This window comes from Hippopotamus amphibius, chromosome 2 (assembly GCF_030028045.1).
Source record: "Hippopotamus amphibius kiboko isolate mHipAmp2 chromosome 2, mHipAmp2.hap2, whole genome shotgun sequence".
Lineage (NCBI taxonomy): Eukaryota > Metazoa > Chordata > Mammalia > Artiodactyla > Hippopotamidae > Hippopotamus > Hippopotamus amphibius.
The window spans coordinates 51020345-51037594 of NC_080187.1; the positions used below are offsets into that span (position 1 = coordinate 51020345).

The 17250-nt window shown below is 39.5% G+C and overlaps 1 protein-coding gene across 5 annotated transcripts in view; it reads left to right on the forward strand.

Moving 5' to 3' along the window:
- APBA1 (amyloid beta precursor protein binding family A member 1) overlaps positions 1 to 17250 on the forward strand; it is a 213308-nt gene that overhangs the window by 87450 nt on the left and 108608 nt on the right. The window lies entirely within an intron of this gene.

Here is a 17250-nt window from a genome sequence, read left to right on the forward strand (position 1 = left end):
ACTCTGCCCACTAGATGCCAGTAACCTCTCAATACACACACACACTTGTGACGATCAAAAATGTCTTCAAATATAGACAAATGTCACAAGGAGAGGGGTGAGGACAAAATCTTCCCCAGCTGAGACCCACAGATATACACACGCACACAAACACACACACAATAATATATAGAAATTTATACATATAATACACTTTCTCATTCTCTTATATAGGCTTGGCAGTTGGCAAATTCTACTTGGCTTTCATTTCTTATATAAACATCACTTCTTTTAGAAATACTTATCCAGTTTAAAGGCATGATGTGGTGAGGAGTAGTGTGTGTTTGTGTGTGTGTGTCTGGATGTGTGTGTGTCTGGGTGTGTGTGTGTCTGGGTGTGTATGTGTCTGTGTGGGTGTGTGTGTGAAGCCGCACCTGAATGAAAAACTTAGTCTCCATAGATAGGTGACCAAATTAACTTTCCTTTTGAGGGGAAAGCACCACAGGAGGTAAACAGAAACACTACAGGATGCCTGTTCATCACTAAGTGATGCAATAAGGGAATGGTTCAATATTTGCTCCTTCCTGTTTCCCCTCTCTTGGCTTTGAACATTCTTTTTCATAGCTGGATTTTGGGAACTTACTGGATTATAAAGATCGAACCTTCCTGAAAAATCCAGGTTTTATACTCTGGCTCACATTTACCTCTGATGTACTTAGCTGGAAGTAACAGAGCTACTGTTTTTGCATTGTTTACTGCATGCCAGACTCTATCCTGAATGCTTTACCTATATTATTTCTTTTAGCCTTTACAATAATTTTATAATGTAGGTGCTATGACGATCCCAGTTTGACACGTGGGGACATAGGCATAGAACACTGAACACAGAACGCAGAGCTCACTCTTGAGCACTGCACTGTATTACCTTCCAAAAGATTAGTAGACTTGCTTATCAAGAACCACAAATGACTGCATCATAAGCTATTCCTATAGATGCCTTTTACATTTTTATATGATCTTTTCTGTTGCTGGTTGAAAATGAAAGGGGGCTGCAGGAGGTGAGGATCTACTTAAAATTCTGGTAGAGGAGACCAGAAACATGGTTGGGGAGGCTGGTTGTCTTTCTGTTGGCTGCATGTGATATAATGCATACATTCGGGCTGTATTTTTATATTAATTGGAAGGTGTAATTGATTTTCTTCTAAATGAATAACATATTAAAGCCCTAAAATGCAGAGTGCAGGCAGACTATTTCTCCCCCTATTCAATTTTCAAACGAGACAGTGATTCACCCGAAGGCTGCAAGGAGGCTCTAGATCGTGCGTGAGGTTTTTTTCCCTCCTTTGTTGAAGTGTTATCACAGGCTGACTCTGATTAGGAGCTTTGAGAAATGAGAACTTTCACCTAGGGCATGAGAGACATTCTCAGGAAATCCCGGTGACTCCTGTTGCTCTTCTGTAATGGAAAAACTTCGCAGCCAAGACAATTTGGTTGCTCATCCAGGGCAGGCCACCCTTCTCGGGATTCTCAGCACAAGCCCAAGTTCTCCATTATTTCTCCCGCCGCCTCCTAGCCGGGGGATGCAGCGCTTCCCTGGAGCACAGGCTCCTGGGGCAGAGATGTGCAGGATGAAGGGCCAACCCACCCAGGGTGTCCAGGACCCTCACGTTGTCTAAAGCAGCTCTGCTTCCTCCAGGCCCCACTCACTTTCAACCAGCAACCTGGGATTCAAAGTTAATGAAAAATATTGAAAACTCATAGTTTAACAATTTGAGTTAAGTTGGGTGATGGCGGGGGTGGCAGAAATTTTTTTGCGTTGGAAGAAGCTTTCACAGCCCTGTCCTTCCCTTTGCAAGTACAGTTTTCTCTGTGGCTTTTGCTTCCCTACCTGGCAGGTGTCTGCTCCTCTTTCAAGAGGCCCCTCCAGTATTATTCCTTCTGTGTGGAAATGGTTGATCCCTCCTCTGTGGTTTACTGCCATGTGCAGAATCCAGTGACTATTTGTTGAATGATGCATAATTTCATACTAGAATCTACACCTTTTTATTATTATAATAAATGATCGTTGTAAAAAAATTCAGAAAGTACTGGCATGTATACACCATTCAGTTTGGAGCATTTATCCATCCACTATTCATTCAACAAATATTTCCTGCACACCTACTGGGTACCAGGCATTGTTCCAACAACTGGGAATACAGGCGGGAACAATATAGACAGAATCTCAGCCCTCTAAAACTCGACACTCAAAGAGGGTGAGGCAGACGGTGAACAGAGAGCAAATATATCTTAGATAATAATGCACCATGAAGAAATATAAAGCAGGGCAGGAGAGTTGTGAGCAATGGGGGGTGAAGTGGACCTGGTGCTATTCAAGCCAGGCTGGGCAGGAAAACATCTGAGCAGGGGCCTGAATGCAGCTGTGGAGCCAGCCATAGGGATCTCTGGGGGAAAATGGTCCCAGCTGGAGGGAACAGCAGGTGCGAAAGCCCTGATGAGGCCTTTAGGAGTTGAGGTCAGATTAGCAGCGAAGGGCAAAATCATGCAAAGCTTGACTGACCGTGAAAAGAACATTGAATTTTATGGGAGATGCAAAGCCACTGAGCAGGAAAGTGACAGGAACAGATTTATATTTTTAAGCATCACTTTCAGAGCATTTTCATGACCTTTCATGAAAATAATCATAATCAACCAGTGATTATCAGTAGTGCCAGGCACTGCCCTAGATACCGAGGAGTGGCAGGTAAAAGACACAGAGCGTGCCTTCAAGAAGCATGCAGTCTGGTGCGGAAACCGCTAGGCAGATGAACAGCTCAGCACACTGGGTTAATGTCGTGGTCAACATGGTGGAGGGCTGCACAGCCAGGAGGAAGAGACGCGGGGTAAGGGCAGAGGAGATTTTCCGAGTGAGGTCATTGTCAGTGACGTTCCTAATCTGTGTCAGAAGGAGTTATCTGTTGCTATGGGGATATATAACAGGAAGGCCTACCTCAGTCTGGAGAAGCGAAGGGAAAAATCTTTGAGGAAAGGATTTTTAGGCTGTGATCTGAAGGCTGAGCAGAAGCTGGACAGGCAGAGAGGTGGGGTGGAGTCCAGATAAGTGCCCGGCACAGGGCCGGGAGTAGAGAGCAGGAGTGACAGAGGGAGCAGGAGAGATGAAGCTGGGCTGGGTGGGCCGGTCCAAGCGTGCAGGCCTTGAGGCCACAGTCAGGGCTTGGGTCATTACTTGGAGAGCAGTGGGGAAAGAAGCATTTTAAAGAAAAAAGGAACATGATTAGAATTACATTTCAGAAAGATCAGTCTGGTGGAGAATGTTCTGGAAAAGAGCAGGGGCAGGGAGGAGAACAGTTATGAGCTAAGCTGTGGCCTGGATGAGAATGGACTTTGTGGGAAGGGGGGCAGAGTGCTGGATTTGAACAGCGTGTAGGAGATGGAGCATTTGGACGTGAAGGGTGAGGAAGAAAGATGAACCGTCACAACTGCCAGGTGCTGCTTTGGAAATGGTGGGCATCGGAACTAGATAAATGATATGATAGGGAACAAGAAATGGGACGGAGAAAAAGACAATCAGTTACCCTTTGGGCCGTTTGAGACAGCTGCAGGGAGATATCCAGCAGGCAGTTGGATGTTCTGGTAGGAAGCTCCAAAAAGCACCCTTGGGAGAATAGGGTTAGGGTTAGGGTTAGGGTTAGGGTCGCGTGTGTGTGTGTGTGTGTGTGTGTGTGTGTGTGTAACTGACGAACACCCGTATCTGAGACCGCCTAAGGACTCTCATGAGATGTCTGTCTAAGTCTTACACCCATCACAGCTCTCACAGGGGCGCTGGCTGTGGGCACTGCGGAGGCTGTGCAGCGGTGAGCATCTTGAGACTGGGGAGCAGGGCAGGCACCCGGCGACAGGTGGATCCTGGTGACAGTGGCCTCAGGATGATAAATGAGTGCAGGTCTCCTCCTGACAGGTGCCTCCAATCACCTTCACATTTCAGTTGTTTGGAGGTTTTGCAGGTGAATAATCAGTCTTGTTTTCTGTTTCTTGCTTCACCATTAGAAAGAGTATTTTAGAATGTTTTCTTTTCTTGGCCTTATGCCCATCCTGTATGAGGAGCAACTAAGGAAGATGTGCCTTTTTTTCCTCTCTTACGGACTTGAATTGCGGCTTTTCACTAGATTCACATTAGTTATATTTCTGGATGGGTGAATATTGTCCAAAAGCACAAACTTCTGGTTATTAGATGAATAGGTTCTGGGGAGGTAATGCACAGCACAGTGACTGTGTTAGCTATAGTTAACAATATTGTATATGTGAAAGTTGCTAAGAGAGTAGTTCTTGAAAATTCTCACCACACACAACACACACACACACACACACACACACACACACACACAACTTTGTGAGGTGACTAACCATATTGTGTTGACTAACCATATTGTGGTCTAGTCATTTCACAGTATATGCATTTATCAAATCAGTATGTTGTACACCTTAAACTTATATAATATTATATGTCAATTATATCTCAATAAAACTGGGGAAAATAAATATTTTATACAACTTCAAAGGGGTTGCTAAGTGTTACAGAGAGTTGAGATTTCCTTAAACCAGAGGTGTGGCCATGAAAAAGCAAACATCTAGTGAGCCATATTTGGCCAAAGCAGAATTGATCATTCTTGGTAAGACTCAGTTGATTGTGGTGATATTATTTATTCTGATTGCTCAGAATGAGAATTGATTCACTCCCCATTTTTACCCCTGTTGCAGTCAGTATGGACTTTTGTGCTAGTCCGTGCAGTGCCAGGCACGTTAATATATAGTAAGTCCTCAGGAATCCTTATTCACCATTATTATTGTTGTTTTGTTATTATTACATTTTTCTGTTTAAATGCTTGTCCGTTGCCCCCAGACAGGGGCCAAGGAAAGGTTCTTGACCTCTTTATGCCCTTGGTACTAACAGAGTCCTTGGCACTAACAGAGTCCTTGGCACAGGGTAGAAATAAAGTATTTTATATTGTATTCTAATTGTTTGATTATGTTAGTAATCTTTTCCCAGTTTGAGTGTAAACTCCTCGAAGACAGGAACGATGTCTCCTACTTCTTTACTTCCAAAAATTCTAGCCCTGATCTGAACACATGGGAGTTATTTACTTGTATTTATTTTAAAACTGACAGATTGAAATAATGAGTTCACTTTTGCCATTTGAAGAAGAGCATAAAAATTATAGAAATACTTTGTGACCTCCGACCCCAGCAGCAGAAGCAGTGTCAAGCCCACCTTACTGAAATGCTCACGCATAACCTGTAAAAGTGATGGGGAAATGGGCCTTTTACAATTTAGAGATGCGGCAGTCGAAAGTGAAGACATATCTTTTGTTTTTAAATATTGCTCTTTGATCAGGCTATTAATATTCATAAAACTCTCGGAAGGAGATTGTCATTAGGTATTAGAGCTGTTAAGGTTGTTGCTGGGTTTCAGAGCGTTGCCACGGAGATGAAATTGCCCGTGCTTCCACTGCTTTTCAGATCAACTGCTTTCAGTATGAGTTCCCTCGTTCATTTGCAGGCCTGTGCGCCTGAAACCGAGAGGTGTGATTAGGAATACAGAAGTTGAGAGAATGCTTGGAAGGAGCATCTGGAATTCACAGTTTGCAGAGTTGCATTTTTTGTGCACTTTATGAGGATAATGTCAGTGGGAATAGAACACCACCACCAGGAAACAGTCTCTGGCCATCACATGAATGCCACCATACACACTTGATTGCGAATTGACATTGAGGAGAGGCTGCACCGTTTGTTTCCAAAGAGGGTAGCTTGTATTTCTTGACATTTTATCCCAGTGACTTTTACATTAACAAAAGCCAATGGGTGCTGTGGAAATAATCAGTCTTTGGCAAAGCTTTCTCTAAGATGTTGTCACAAACTTCTTAGAGAAAGCTGTCCATCTGACTGTCAGGAACCTCAGGATCCGAAGCAATTCATCTAGAAGGATTTGGTTTTTTCAACATGATCTGAATCTTGATGGATGGATGGACAGAAAAGTCTCTCTAGAAATTTTTATAAACTAAAACCAAGTAAGCAGTAAACTTGGAATGATGCGAGCGAGCATATTCACTATGGATATTGAAATTGCTAGGTGGCATTTCAGGGGGCTCTGGGAGCTCTGGTTCTTTATGTCTCGGCTGAGAAAGAGTTCAGCGAGAGGCAAAGTGATAGACAAATGATTTATTCAAATAGGACGCTTGTGAGGCTTAGAAGCGGGCGGGCGAGAGGGAACCACACCTGAGAATTTAGTGGGCTACCGTTTTATAATCAAAGGAAAAGTGGGGAAGGGGAAAAAGACCACCTCCTTCTTCATTCTTGAGGAGACATCAAATGTCCATCATTACCTCTTCCTCCACATCAGGTGGGGGAGTTTTCTTATCCCTACATGATCAAGCTGGGGCTGTCATGACACGATGGAAAAATTATTTCGGGTCTCAGTACAATGAGGGTCTTCCACTTTGAAAGGTCACCTTTCCATAAATTACTGTTTTTTATATGTGCAGAGAGCATGTCCTAGGGGTCATTAATTTACTGAGCTCACTGGGCAGGATGTGAGTCTTGTGCCACCATTGTTTTATTGTTTGGGGGCATGTCTCATGCTTCTGTTGCATGGTTTTGTTGCTAAGCAAGCCTGCTTGGTTTAGTGGTTAAGCAAACCTGCTTGAGTGATCATTAACTTACAGGGGTTTCACATACTTTTTTTCTTTACTTATGATCCCCTAGTAGGATTAACTACTTAATTACCTTCTTTGTCCCCTTACTCTGTCCCTACCAATATGAGTCAGGCGAAGTAGAAAAGCTTAATATAGGGAGTTGCTTGGTGGCTTATTTGGTAGCCATGCAACCCATGTACTAACTGATATATTTACCTTTGCTAATTGTGAATTTAAGAATGTTTTTTATTTCAGAAAATAGAAAATATGCCTTATGTTGGATCTTGATGAAAATTGTGCTAATTCTGACACAGCTTTTCACTTGTAATCATTTAAGAAGAGTTTTGTTGATATCTCCTTTGCTAGTGAAAGTGGAGGAGAAATTTAACAGTAAAAATCTTTTTAATTTCAAAGTCCATTTTTATTTATTTATTTATTATTTTTTGGGGGTACACCAAGTTCAATCATCTGTTTTTATACACATATCCCCGTATTTCCTCCCTTCCTCGACTCCCCCCCCACCTCGAGTCCCCCCCACCCTCCCCGTCCCAGTCCTCTAAGGCATCTTCCATCCTCGAGTTGGACTCCCTTTGTTATACAACAACTTCCCACTGACTATCTGTTTTACAGTTGGTAGTATATATATGTCTGTGCTACTCTCTCGCTTCGTCTCAGCTTCCCCTTCACCCCCTGCCCCCTCCCAGACCTCGAGTTCTCCAGTCCATTCTCTGTATCTGCGTGCTTGTTCTTGTCACTGAGTTCATCAGTACCATTTTTAGATTCCATATATGTGAGTTAGCATACAATATTTGTCTTTCTCTTTCTGACTTACTTCACTCTGTAAGTGAAAAGTCCATTTTTTTGAGTGAATGGGGAAAACAAGCCATTTTTGAGTGGAATATGACAAGTGGCATAGAGATACACTTTTTCTTAAATATATTAAAAATGATGTGTAACCGAAAGTACAAGACTATGTAATTCAGATTTTAAGAGTTTTGCCAAATTTTGGTGCCCTTATGTGTATAGACCTGAGACATATGTGTGGGAAAGGTACAGTTTACAAATGGAATGGCCCAGATAACAGGGCCCTGCTGACACCCAGAGCAAAGATTAACTGAAGGCTTTTAAGTATCCTGATGTGACTTTAAATTCTGTTCAAGATTTTGAAAGCAGTTATCTCCAAAGTAGTCAGGTAAATTTTGTGAACCACACCTCTTAGAATTGATAGTAATGGCGAGTTTTTAAATAATTATTTTCTATGGCATTCAAGTCTACCAAATACTGTTTTATCAGATTGTTTCTAACTTTATTATTTTAATAATTATTTTTAAAGATCATATATTGTATTTTAAAGCCCAGAATTAAAATTTTCTATTTGGGCAGAGCTAGCATAGTCTCTTGGCAACAAGCCAAGCACACACAATATGTTGTGGGTTTTGTTTGGGTTTTTTTTTTTTTTAGCCCTTAAATTGATCTTTAAAAGTTTTGAGTAAAGCAAAAATTCAAATATAATCAACAAAATCTGGGATATTTTGAGTGTGTTAGTAGTATTTACACTATAGGCTTTAATTCTCTTGTAGTCCCATTATAAGACTTTAAAAAATTGCTTCTGAATTGGATTTAATGTTTAATTTGACCTTACATTAGCAATCCAGTTTCTTTTGAATGTACATGAAAAATATTATTAGATCTACTTTGGAAGTACAACGAGTCATTCCAGCTGCTGCTTTTTAATTGGAAATTAATGAAAAACTAATGAGAAATATGATCACCTCCTACCAAAAAAAACACAAAACTGTTAGATGGCAAATAGCAGAAATGAATACTGTGATAATTATAGTCCCCTTAAAAGAGGCCCTAGACCCACAAGTGATAAATTGTAGGATTGGCAAATCCATATAGATCCCCACATCAGCTCCAGTCAAGACTCCAGTGAACCCCTGGACTCTATAGCAGATATTGATTTGTTCATTAAAAACCAATAAGGAACTTTCTTTGAATATGTAACATAATTAGTTTTGTTCTCCAGTTGAGATTATTGCTTGACTCAGATCCCAAGCATCCTTTTCTGAGGAAAGGACACTTTCCTTCCTATATAACAGTAATAACACTTTTTACAATAGTGCTAACATGTCCCTAAAGCCATGCTATTCACAGTGTGATCCTCATACCCAGTCAGTGAACTGTTTATTACTGGTCTGCAGGGAGTTAAAGGAGCTCACACCCCCATGTAAACCAACTACATCACTAAGCACACTGTTTAGTTCATCTGTGCAGTATGGCAGCTTCCTCAATGAAGGAAGCAAGTGCATTAACTTACACTCTGGGGGAAGCAAAGTGCCAGTGTTCTGTCTCGTAATGTTCTCTCTCTGACTTTCAAGGATTTTCTCCAAACTTAGAAAGTTCAGCTCAGAATGTATAAAATATGAGAATGTGAGATTTTTGTAGGACAGTATTTGTAAAGAGCAACATTTTATATCCCACATATACAGGTTCCCTATTATTGTATTTAGTTATTATTGGGCTTACTTCTTTTTCATGAAAGATACATTTCTGTTTCTGTGTAGCATCAGCTTGTACATAAACTGGATTCCTAGGCAGACAGATTAATTAACTGAATATCATTATGCAATGTTTCATAGTATTAATAGTTATTGATGAGTACTCTGCCAAGCACTTTACATGCATTAACATATTTTACCCTCACAACAACCCTTGGCAGTAAGATTTTGATCATCTTTTTGGAGATGAGAAAACTGAGGCTTAGAGAGGTTAGATACTTATCCGCTGTCAAATAGCTAATCAGTAATTAGAACAGTGATTCAAAATCAGGCCAGCTTGGCTTCAGGGCCCTTGCTCTTAGCCACTTGAAAACTCATAAGGGCCAGCCAGATAAATGATAAATCAGTAAATCAGATTCAAATTCTGGCAACGTGGCGGACAAAGCTCATGTAAAACAAACAAATAGAAAAGTTGGTTCAAATACACTTTCTAAAAATGTCACAACAATTGAGATTGAAAGAAAGAAAGAGAATCACTAGGTTTGAGAATGGGAGTGGGGCTCCAAGGAGCCAGATGAGAAAGCTGTAGTTAGGGCCCTAGGAGCACTTTGATCTGGAAATACACCCTTACATTAACTCCCATACATGCAGCAACTGGACCTGTGCAAGGAGGGATCTAAAACTTAAACTCCATGTAAAGCTGAGTTCTTCAAGGGTCAGCCTTTTTTCAAGAAGGGAACTTGAAAAATTCCATCCATCAGATTCATTCCATGTACTGGTGTGGAGTCCAAATCTACCCCAGTGATGCAGAAGTCTGCAGAGATTGTTTATACCCGAAGAGTCATAAGCCCTCAGATTGATGAAGCACATTGACTTCTGTGCATTCTTCTAGCATTAACAAAAGCAAATCCTCATTCTGATAGAACATATGGAAATTTTAGAACACCAAGGATGAAAGGGGCATTTTAAACATAAACATAACCACAAGAAGGAAAAGTAAATAGAGAAAAAGATAAAATTGCCATCAAAGAAAAAATAATTCAACTGGCAGCAATCCTTCTGTTTGGCAACAATATAGATTAAAAGACATTGAAATAACATATAAGAAAAACATAACTATCAACCTGGAATTCTCTATCCTGCAAGCCATCATTTAAGAGTGAAAATGACATGGAATACACAGCAATAGGAAAAACTACTGATAAAAACAGTAATCTCGCAAACATTATGTTGAATGATAGAAGCCAGACACAAAAGACTACCTATTGGATGATTCCATTTATATGAAATTCAAGAAATAGGCTAAATTAATCAGTAGTGAAAAATGTCTGGATAGTGGGGGTGAGTATTGACAGAGAAAGGGCGTAAGAGTACCCTCTGGTGTTGATGAAAATATTATAAATCTTGATCTGGATGGGATTTGCTTAAGTATATACACATGCAAAAATTAATTGAGCTAAGCCCTTTGCATGCATGTGTATTACATACCTCACTTTACATATTTTGACCCCCCCTCAAGAAGAATATATTTTTAAAATAAGGAGGGCATAATAAAGACTTTTTAGGTTTGCTCTTTATAGATGCTTACTAAAGAATTGCTAAAGATGTATTTCTGTGAGAATGAGATAGAACCCAGAGGATCAGAGTGGGTTGTAATAATGAACAGAAAGAAAAGAAAGTGGTAAATAAGAGGTTTCTTTTAAACATACAGTGACTAAGAACAACAATAATGACTTTGCAGGGTGGGGGTTAAAAGCAAGATGGAATTAAAACACTAGATAACAACCAGTGAAGGGGGTAGATGGCAATTGGAGTTAAAGCATTCTAAGATTCTTGCTTTTTTCTGGAGGAGGGTAGAAACGTGATTAACTTTGAGTCAATGTTGAAAATTTAAGGTGGTCACAAAAACAGTAGAGACAATATTTAGAATTAAGAAGTTATTCAATCTAATAGTCAGCAGGAAAAAAAAATAGAGGCAAAGTAAATAAGAAAATATTATAGAAGTAGGTCCAGTTAAGTCAGTAAGTATAAATATAATTTATTAACAGATGTAACTTTTTAACATGTTAGAAGACAAGAGATTCTATCATACTATTTATAAGAGAGACTCCCAAACCAAATTACACAAAGCCAAAGGGATAGAAAATGATAAAGATTTTTTAAAAATGATAGTTGATATAACTACATTAATATCTTGCAAAATAAACTTTAAGGCAAACTATATTTTTCGGAATAATTCATCAGGAAGATAAAAATCCTGAGCTTGAACTCTCAAAATAAATCAAGCAAAATTTGATGGAATAACAAGGAGAAATAGACAAATTCATAATTACAATGGGAAATTTTAACATACATCCCACAGAAAATGATACCTTAAGCAGATAGAAATGACCAAAGATGTGGAAGAGTTGAACAATGCTGTTAATGAACTTGATCTTTTGAATATATAAAGATCCCTGCCCCAATAGTTAGGCAATAGACATTCCAAGCATGACACACGTCATTTACAAATTTAAGCACGTATTATTGATACAAAAGAAATATCAGTAAAGGGTAAACCAGACAAAGTATAAGACAACTGGGAGCGTTGTGGTAAACCAGAGAGAGAGCACCTTCTTAGCAATAAAATAAAACAAACAAAAATACTCTGCAGCATATAGCCTCAGTTAGAAACTTCTAAGTGACTGCACTATTCTGGAATCATCCAAGCACAAACATTTGCTGCTGCCTTTCCATCTTGTTGCCCACTCTCTGATCTTCTGACAATTCAGACAGCTGTATTCATAGAAAGGAAAGGTGTTATCAGTGAATAAGACCCCCTCCCCCACAATCAGTCACCTTTGGAGTTGTAAACACTTCTGATGTGGGGCGACAGGGCATCGGGGGATGGGGGAAGAGAGGAAGAGGCTATTGTCTTAAACTAGGTTTAAAGATTCTGTGATGAATTTTGGGTTATTCATTGTCCCTGGTCCTCAGAAGGTCACCTGTAAGAAAGGTTGTGTGAAATCTTTCTCTGAATGTGTTGAAGAATTAATCAAATAATTTTCTTCATGGATACAGTTAAGACTTCATTTATGTATTGAACATATTTAATAAATGCCTGCACTTTATCATGGCTGAAGGAATTTTGTGACCCTGGGAAATCCCGGACATAGATTCTCTGCAAGCGGGGTGCACGCGGGATTTATCAGGAACACTCTAGGACTTCACTTAGACATCTGATTGTCTCATCTCCTCTTCCGTGGTTTACAAATAATGTTGTTCAATATTGTTCAATATCTTGGTTGTAATACTCTAGATTTGGTGTGTATCCTTTTAATTTTTTCACCTATAGTGTTCTTGTAAGTAAGTGATTCATGATAGCCTCTAATTTTGTTAGATTTTAGTATTTCTTCTTGCTGACCTAGAAATTCTACAGGCAGCCCCATTTTTAGGCTGATGAAACGCAGTGATCCCTGAAGCGATCTGTGCAGTCTCCCACAGGTTACCTCCTTCAAGCTTGAAATGATTCCATTTATTACCATGAATCCCTGCCCTTGAGAACGTATTAGCTGCATGTTTGCTAATTTCCTTCTCTGCTCTGCCTTTGCGTACTGGATATCAATCTGTCTCCTAAAATCTTTCTTAACTTTTTAAGTTAAGGCTTTGATCACCAAATTATGTATCCCACGAGTGTTTTTGGTTGACAAAAGAGGAATAAAACAACCCGTCACAGTTAATTTTACAGTGTAATTGGAGAGCTAAAGCAGCTATTAAGGGTTAGCATCACCCCTAGCTCTAAGAGATAAATAATGCTCAGGTTTGTATTTTTCTAAGAGTGCTAACTATTGATTCCTTTGCAAGGAGTAATAAATTACAGCTGTACTTGGTCACAAACTCACACTAGGCATCAGAATTCTTACCACAGCGGAAGTCGTCGTTGACTACATTGGTGTAAAATCTGACAGGCTGTCGGCACAGTTGTGTTCACAAACTTCCAGCCTTGACGTCTGTGCCCAGCATCTCTCCGGTTTCCCGTATCTACCCCTGAGATTTCAGTGTTTAGTGTGTGCACTGAACAGAGATGTAAGTGCTTTGGTTTGCTCTTGCTGACCAAAGGAGAGCTGGTATGGTTGCAGATTCAGATATATTTGAACTGATTTGGTAGTTTCCACTTGAGTGTGATAGTGACAGATTTCTCTGGATTATGTTTATGTAATTGCTGTGCCTTAAGGGTTCCTATGAAAGACTTCATGTACCACATGTGAGTCCCTAGTTGAAGAATTACCTAAATGCTTTTCTGATTTAGGTTCAGGTAGCAATTCATGTTGAGCTATAAATATGAAAGTGATTTGATTTTGATGTTTTCTTCTCTCTCTCTCTCTCTTTTGCCACTTAACTGCTTTCTCACTCTGGGCTCATAAGTTTTAAGCTTAGATTAAAACAGGCACCCGAGTCATAAAATTTAACAGTTAAATGGACAGTATCCTCATTACATAAATAGCTTATATAATCTTTATGAATAACACTGGGGCTATAACAGATAAGTGAGTAGAGGACATGAACAATTCCCTGAAGTGAAAATCCAGATGGCCAGTATGCATTTTAAAAACTGTTAAACTCACTAGTAATCATAGAAATGTCAGTTAAAACAACCACAGAGTATCCTTCCTCATCTTTAAAATTCTACTTTGGTAGGTTACTTAACTTTTTCTTAAAGTTTTAACTATAAGAAGGCATTAAAGATTTTGACGTATCCTGTTAAATTAATAAATTTTAATATATGTTGCAAAAGTGTTTGCTAAACTGTTGTACCAGTTATACCCCAGGTATGCCAATATAGGGAGGAGATGCCTGTCTCTCTGCACTCTTGTGTACATTGAGATGATCCATTTTTAAAATGCTGTCAATGAGAGAACAAATTACTGCATAACTGTATAATACTTTCGGGCATTAAATGAATATTTATGAGGAGTTTATATAACACGTAAGAGATACTTGTAAAAAGGACAACTGACACTTTGGGTAGCGCCAGCCCCATACTTCACATAGTTAAATAGGGTCTAAGGGAGGATTCCATTCCTTTTATTCCCGCTTCATACAGCCTAAGGAATGTTTAAAACCTGGGTGAAACATCCTAGTGGTATAGCCCACTTCCTCCCATGCATTGGAAAATTGTTGTGCAAATATTAAAACTCGTTTCCGTGGTTAAATCATCAAATACTGTTTGGAAGAAACCTAGATTATCTCCAAGCAAAATGAGTTTCTGATGTTGAAACGTTCCTGGCCTGCAGTGCCACGCTTAGCTTTGAATACTTAAGTTATGGAGATATTTGGACACGTGCAAGACGTCAGAATCATCAGTCATCCTTCAGCTCCCTTAGCTTATCTCTGTCTTGCCATCTGTTTAGGTCTCTGACGAATTCTTTAGAAACCATCTTGTGAAGAGAGCCGACCTTTCTGCAGGTGTCCTTACCACTGAACTAAATGAATAGAGAAAGCTCTCAGAGAAAGGCTTATCTTCGGAATCTGCATTATTACCACGTGTTTCCTTTAACCTAAAAATAACCACCATTCTTTGCTATTTCTAAAGGGTGTGCCTCATTTGAGAGGCAGCAGCAAAATCTCACAATCAACATAATTTTATTTTTAAGGTAGAAAAAAATTAGAAATGACAAACTGTTTTGACTGGCGCATCACTGATGCCCTGATGAAAGCTGTTCTTGTAAACACATCAAATACGTCTTTGTTGTATAATATTGAAGCTCCCTGCAAGTGCTGAGTGCTGATGGCAGCTTTGAGGTCTGTTTGCGTACTGACTCTTTGCGCGTGGAGATGTTAGAAGTTTGGATTCCTCCTCATCAAAAACCGCGGATGGATCTCAAGTGAGCCAGTTGCATCTATGTCTCATTTCTTCAATTATGGAATTTATGGCGCCCACTAATTTTATAAAGATGTCTTAGTGTAAAGAGTTTGGCTGGACTTTGGGCTGTGTCAACCCGAGGTCAGGTTCTGGCTCTGCTAGAAACTCACTGTGTGATCTTAAATTACTTAACACACACTTAATCAGGTGAAGTTTGCTTCTTCACCTGACACGCGGGAGTAACAGCACTCACTTGGCAAAGTTGTGAGGATAATGACTATATGTGTAATATATGAGTCAACACGTGTTAATTACCACTAATACTTCCTTAGTGTTTTATTAACGTTGTATGGGGAAGTACTTGAATAAGCTGCTTTTTGGAATGACTTTATGATTCACCCAAAGTAACCCAATGCATTTTGGCTTCAATTTCTAGTCTAGATGAGGAGTTTTTCCAGATAACGCACAAGACCCTTTCCGCTGCCTTTGTGCTCCGTGACATGCACTGGTGAGATGGTCGAGTGGGGGGGGGGGGGTGTCTCTGTTGTTTTCTGAGACCTGGGAGTGGAGCTCTTTTCACCAGAAAAACCAACAAGCTCATATAGGATTCAATCCACACTTTTGTATTCACTAGCACCATGCTGAACCAAATATATTTAATTGGATGCTTAATAATTCTGATTCAGACACTTTATAGGGTGTGAGAAAGATATATTCTATTTCTGCCAGGAACTTGTAAAGTATTCAGAACAATCTGTGGGGGGAAAAAATGGTCTGTGCTTATAGCTTAGTTCATTTCTCATGCCTCTCTAGCTCTTTCTTAAACTCATGAAGATCTGTCAAAAACAGTGTTTGCACTGGAAACAACCCAAATATCCATCGGTAAGAGAATAGACGAACAAATTGCATATTCATACGATGTAATACTACTCAATAGTTACAAATTCGGAGTTATGAAGAGATGCGACATGGGTGAATTGTAAATACATTATGTTGAGTCATAGAAGCCAGACACAAAAAAGTATATATTGAAAGATATCATTTTTGTGACTTCTGTGAAGAGGCAAATCCAATCTTTGATGACAGAAGTCGGGATAGCAGTTCTCTGGTGGGGGTGGAGCAGTTATCTCTGGGGATAGTGAGCAAGAAGGGGGTAAAAAGAGATTTTCTAGGGTGATGGGAATGTTCTGTAGCTTACAGATACAAGGTATGTCCACACACACATGTTCATCAAGCTGCACACTTAAGATTCGTGCACATACAGTATGTAAGTTATACCTCCATTAAAAAAATTGTCTGAGATAGAGCACCATTTTGTTTGGAGAAAGTGAGTAAGGTGAGGTTAGAAAGAAATTAACTCTTAAAATAGCGATCTTTTTAGGGTTTACATTTTTTATGAGCTCTGTTTCTGTAAAAATGAAGCTACCACTGAATTCTGATTTTAAGACTAAATAAAACCTGTCAGGGTAGCTCCCAGTAGATGAATATATTGGATCCCTTTACTTTTCATGTAAAGTTTTAGCTCTGAAACAGAATAAATAATATAAACAGTACTCACTTTCCCAGAGAGTTCCAGCCCTGAAGTGCCAGAAGTTTGAATTTAGAAGGAACATTGATTTTAAATGTTTCTTTGGATGAATTGATAGTTCTGTTCAAAGAAAAGAAAAAATTATGTTGTAGATTCATCCTTCCATCTTGGGTTTGTTAAACTCCATGGGAGAAGCAGGAGGATAAATTGCTCAGAGTTGAATGTGAGAGTGTTTGAACGCAAAGTAAATTGATTTTCATGCAGGACATCCTCATTTTATGCATAAAGAATGAGCCATTAGTTGATTACTGTCCTTTTGCATTGTGGTATGCTTTTTCTGAGACTGAAAGAGAGAAACTCAATAAATCAAGCAAGTGGGGGGATGTATCCAGGCGTCAGGTAACTAGAATAAACACCCAACTTATGAAGATCATCTAGAAAGCAAGCGTCAACTCTGTCACTTCACTTTTTTGCTTAAAAACCTTGACTGAAAAATTTGTAAGCAGCTCCTTCTGTTGTAGAGTTCAAAGCCTTTCATGGTCTTTTTTCTCAGTCTTTCGAGACATTTCCCCCCACTTTTCTGAAGGAATCCCCACCCCTAGCTTTCTATCTACAATGAACTATGTGATAATTCTTTAAAACTCTCTCAACAATTCCATTTTGGCCCCTGCCATGTGCCTCCATTTCTACATTATTCACAAACACCGTGCC